The sequence below is a fragment of the Suricata suricatta genome, chromosome 7 (assembly GCF_006229205.1).
Source record: "Suricata suricatta isolate VVHF042 chromosome 7, meerkat_22Aug2017_6uvM2_HiC, whole genome shotgun sequence".
Taxonomy (NCBI): domain Eukaryota; kingdom Metazoa; phylum Chordata; class Mammalia; order Carnivora; family Herpestidae; genus Suricata; species Suricata suricatta.
The window spans coordinates 1442048-1447119 of NC_043706.1; the positions used below are offsets into that span (position 1 = coordinate 1442048).

A 5072-nucleotide genomic window follows, 5' to 3' on the forward strand; every position below is an offset into this window, starting at 1 on the left:
GGGCGCCGGGCCCCAATCTGCTGGCGGCGCGGCGACCGGGAAGCACCCCGTGACCCAAACCGCCGCGCTCGGGGGCAGCGGACTCGCGGGCGCTGACGGCGGGGACCCGAGGGTCAGTCCCGACGCTGGAGGCTCTGCGGCCTCGGAGAAGCTCACTTGGGAAGGGGGCTCAGGGTGTGTGAAAGGCTTCGTTTCCACGCCGCGCCGGTCAGAGCGCGGAAAGGGGTCCCCGTGGGGGGTTCCACGGCCTCGCCGACGGTGGGGGGTCCCCGTGGGGGTTCCACGGCCTTGCGCTGGGAGACACCCGAACCTGCACACAGGCCGGAGGCTGACATAAAACCGCACGGGTGTCGCGGAGCAACGGACCCCGTTCCTGCCCTTCCAAGTCGCTTCCACCTGCTCACTGGGTCCTAGTTCCGCGGGTGCCAGTCATGGTCAGGGCCCAAGATGGAGCAGCTCCGTGTCCCTGGGAGTGACCTGCTTTACCGGAGCCTGTCACGGCCCTCCTGCCCCGACAAGGTCCCCGAGGCCCCGCCCGGCAGAACGCTTCTACCGGTCCTTCCCGCTTCCGTATTCTTTGTCCTGTAAGTTTCCTGCCTTTTACCCCGCTTTGCGGTTCTCCGGAAGGTCAGTGTCTACTCAGGAAGTACTAAAGTTTGAATCACCTCAATCATCTCCTTCACTTGTTTCTAACACTTGTTTTTAGAACTTTAAGGAAAGTCATAAAGTGGAACACTAGAGTTAAGGCCCAGCAAGGGTCCCAGAGAGAGATGAAGCCCAGAGGGGCAGAGTGTGTGTGTGAGGTGTGTGTGATGTGTCGTGTCGTGTGTGTGTGAGCTCTGTGTGTACGTGAGTTATGTGTGGTGTGTGTTTGCAGTGTGTAGGTGTGTGAGCTGTGAATGTGTGAGTGGCGTGTGTGGTGTGTGTGTAATCTTTGTGTGTATGTGTGTGAGGTTTGTGTGTGAGTTTTGTGCAGTGTGTGTGTTGTGTAGTGTGAGTGGTGTGTGTGACTTGTGTGTGTGGTGTGCGTTGTGTCTGTGTTGTGTGTGAGCTATGTGTTGTGTGTGTTGTGTGTGTGTAAGAGTGGTTGTGGGCACACCGAGGGAAGGGTAAGAATAGCTGTGTAAATTTCCCATGTTCCCTAAACCAAACAAGGAGCTGGTACAAATGACAAATTCCCTCGTTTCTGAACATGGTTCTACATTGGGTGCGTGTATCAAAATGAGTTCTACTTTCATTTTCTTCTGGGTGCTAGTCGGTGTATCCCAGGGTGGGAATTCTGTAGAACCTGCGTCCCAGAACAAGCTTTGCTCTGTTCCCTGAGCACAAACAAAAGTTCTTTCTCCTGCACGGCTCCGGGGCCAGGAGGGGTGAGGCTGGGCGCTGACGGGAAAATGGAACAGACACAGGGCTCAGGCGCCCTGTCTGTACAGCAGCTGTCACCTGTGTGCACAGCAGTTGTCACCGCCTAGAGTACAGATGTCCCAGGCGCCCAGACCCTCCCAGCTCAGAAGTGCTTCCGGAAAGCCGCGTCTGCTCTCAGATTCCTTTTCCAGTGAATTGGCTGTTGTCTCTAATCTTCCTTCTGGTGATTCTTGGCAGGGAAGAGAAGCTGGCACTTGGTATTTTCCCTTCGAAGAGCACCGACGTGTCGTCTTCCTGTGACTCTTCCTAACCTTTCTGGGTTGGATAGAAAGGCACAATGTGGCCTCAGGTCTATCAGGCCTTGGGGCAGAGCCAGGAAAGTTTCTGAGGTTCTGGGGCTCTGACCAGGGTCATCTCCGAGGGAAGCCACGTGCTGGGCACGCTTTTAGGGAAATACCTGACACCTGGGGCCCCTATGCTTCACCTTTGGGCCCCACGGGCCACGTGACTCAGATGGCCCCAGCCATCAGGTGGCCTCCAGGTCTGTCAGTCCCTGTGGGGTCAACTGGTGTGGTACCCCGCGTTTCCACACCGTCATAGCGGGGTCCCAGCAGCCCCACTGCTCCCTGCTCCCAGAGGCCTGCTAGAAAATACGCAGGAATGGGTACAAAGGGGGAAAAAAACCTCAGTTGTCTCTGGAAGTCTGGGTCCAGATGGGGAGAGAAGACCGAAAATCTTCAGCTAGGAACGGAAACGGGGGAGACGATGTTAGACCCTAGAATACCATTGTTTTCACTCGCCCACTTCCGTTCCGGTGACTCTAGGAACGTAACTCGATACACCTGTTTTCTAAGATTCTGTTACGCACCCCCACCTGGCAAAGGCAAAGTCAACAGGTGAAAGTCATCTGGTCCCCGGCCCGCGGTAGCTTACAATGTAATTAGCTACCGCCAAACCCTGTAAGATGGTGAGCGGTTACTCTGACCAAGCAAACCCCGAGCTTCTGCCGACGTCTGTGCACGGGGGGCGGGGCAACTAAAATGAACCCCAGTAACCGACTCCGCCTGTGTCCGCGGATTCTATTCTCGGTGACTCGCACTGGGAAGAGAAGGTCCAACAACACGATCACGTGTCCGACGGCCCTGGAATCCGCCGGACTCCGCCGTCCGCGCGCGGATTGCCGGGGAGCCCGGCCGGCGGTTCCCAGCAGACGGTCAGGGGAGGGCGGGACGCGGACGCAGGAGGAAGGGAGCCCTGAGCGCCGGAGCAGACGCACCGGAAAGGTCAGGGGCGTCGGCTTGCGTTCCTGGAAAGCGGAAGAATGGCTGGCCTGCGGCTGGCTTGGAACCCTGCGGTTGGCGGTTGGAGCGTCGAGGGTCTTCGGGCGGCGGGCGGCTGGCGCCGGGTCCCGCTGCTCCGTCGGGAAAGCGTTTCCATCCCAGCGGGGAGACTGGGGGCAGTTCCCGGGGTCCTCAAATCCCTGCGGTCCCCCGACGCGCTTCTCCTTCGCCTTCGACCTTGAACGCCCCGAACCCCGGGGGTTAACGCGGAGGGACGCGCGGAAGGGCTGCGGTGGGGGCGGCTGGGGGAGGATTCGGTCCTTGCGGGGAAGCGACCGCGTGGCGACAGTTCGACAGACCCGGCAGGACGGTCGGCGACGGTGAGCGCAGCGAGCTTTCCCGGAAGAGGGTCCAGGGAAGACGGCGGCTGGGGGCGGTGGGAAGGAGGTGGGGGAGGGGAGCGGTGTGGTCACAGCTAGAGCGGCTTTGGGGGGGGGGTCTCTTGGCAAGGAAACTGGCTCGGGGGTGACGCGAGGGCCAGTGCCGGGGGCGCGGGGCGCGGGGGTGCCCTGAGGGCCAGTGCGGGCCGTGCAGTCACTGCCCCCCGCGACGCTCTCCGCCCTGGGCCACCGTGTGTCGTAGGCACAGGAAGATTTACTACCGAGAAGTTCCCCGGACTGAAAATCTGGCAGATCCGGGAAGCCTCGACTCCGGTGGCTGGGACGCCGGGACGCCAGAACCTGGTAGCCGCGGACCCTGTAATCCGGAAGGCTTCCTGGAGGAGGAGGCGGAGGGAGGGAGAAGGAGAAAGGGGTGAGGCGTGGGTGATGCGGGTGAGGGCGGAGGCGAGGTGAGGCTGCCGCCGGTGACCTGGGGACACTCGGGTGGCCTGGGGTCTCGGCCCAATCTGACCCGAAGATGCCCAGTAGGGTTCTGGGTCTCAGGAGAAGGAATCCAGCAAGACACGCACAGGGGATGAGCGACACAAGCGGAGAGTACAGTCTGCAGGTGTGAGAGCAGGGGTGTGTGTGTGAGAGACAGAGAGACAGACAGAGAGACAGAGAATTGGGGGGGGAGAACGAGCTGCCGTCCCGAGGGGCTCGTTTCCACGTCGCTCTGCCGGCCGTTAACCAGGGGATACAGTGTTCACTACTTGGGCTGGAGCGGGGCTGGCTTCCCGCTTTTCCTTCCTCACGTGCGGAGTGTGGGGGGGAGGCCGCCACCGGGGGCCCATCCAGTGGGACTGGGCCTCTCGGGCAGTGCGTCCCGGACGGGCCTCTGACCCCGGCGCCTCCTCGCATCCCCGCGTCTGGGTACGGCCTCCTCCACGCCGGCCTCCAGGCTTCCTCTTAGAGGCTAAGGAACCGCCCACCCCGACCGGGAGCAGAGAGCTTGCTCTGCAAACGCGAGGAGGATTTGGACGGTGGTGGGACACCGGGTCCGGCTCCGCGTCCTTTCTCTGCCGCCCGAGTACAAGGACGCATCGGGGTCCCGGGTATTTAAGGGGAGGGGGCGCACACTTCTGTCCCACCGGAACATCCCGCCCATTTTAGCCAGCCTGTGGGATTGGAGAACGTCGGGGGCGGGGGCCCCTTTCCAAACCCGAGACTTTGAGAGGCGCCTGTGCTTGGATTTCTGGGAGCCGGGCGGTCCCGTGCGGGAGTCAGGTTGTGGGGGCGTTGGTGAGGGTGGGGGAGGGGTCCGCAGCGGGCTGCTGTCCAGCGCCTAAGTTTCGTGTGCAAGCGCCTGCTTTTGACGCGTTATCGGTACAAAACCGTCAACAGGTTAAAGGTTTTACCTTTACTAGGTGGTCAGAGGAAAACAAGGCCGTGAGCCCGGGTAGCTCAGTTGGCAGAGCATCAGACTTTTAATCTGAGGGTCCAGGGTTCAAGTCCCTGTTCGGGCGGCAGCAAACATTTTCCCCCTATTATATTCTCACGTCCAAAAAAATGTTAATTGGATCCTGGCAGCGGAGTGGTGCCCCATCTGGTGCAGAGGGGGTCCCCTTTACCGAGGCGGGGGAGTGGCGCCGCGTTTGGGATAGCGGGGGTGCCCGTTACCGAGGCGGGACCGTGGTGCCGGGTCTGGGGTTGATGGGGTGCCCTTGAGGAAGCTGTAGGAAAAGTTAGTAGGTGGTTGTATTTCCTCCGGAAGGGAAGAGGAGCTTGGGTTTGAACCCGGTTAATTTAAGATACCTGCAAAATTATTTAAGAGAACAGCAGTCGTGTGAAAATATTTGACAGCCACAGCGGCCCCTGAGACTGCTACTCCGTAGGAACCTCTGACTGGAAGATTTTCCTTAAACGTTATTATTCATCATGTAGCTGCGGAGGGGCGGGCACATACACAAGGTGAGAACTGACAGTGCTCACTGAGATTTAAGGTTGGGACTCAGTAAAGGTGTTCACGGAAGACTGTGCAGGGAGC

The 5072-nt window shown here is 60.2% G+C and overlaps 1 non-coding gene across 1 annotated transcript; it reads left to right on the top strand.

Moving 5' to 3' along the window:
* Window positions 1-4478: 4478 nt before the first annotated feature.
* Window positions 4479-4551, top strand: TRNAK-UUU. Its single transcript has one exon. It is a non-coding gene; the product is annotated as a tRNA-Lys (tRNA).
* The last annotated feature ends 521 nt before the right edge of the window (window positions 4552-5072 follow it).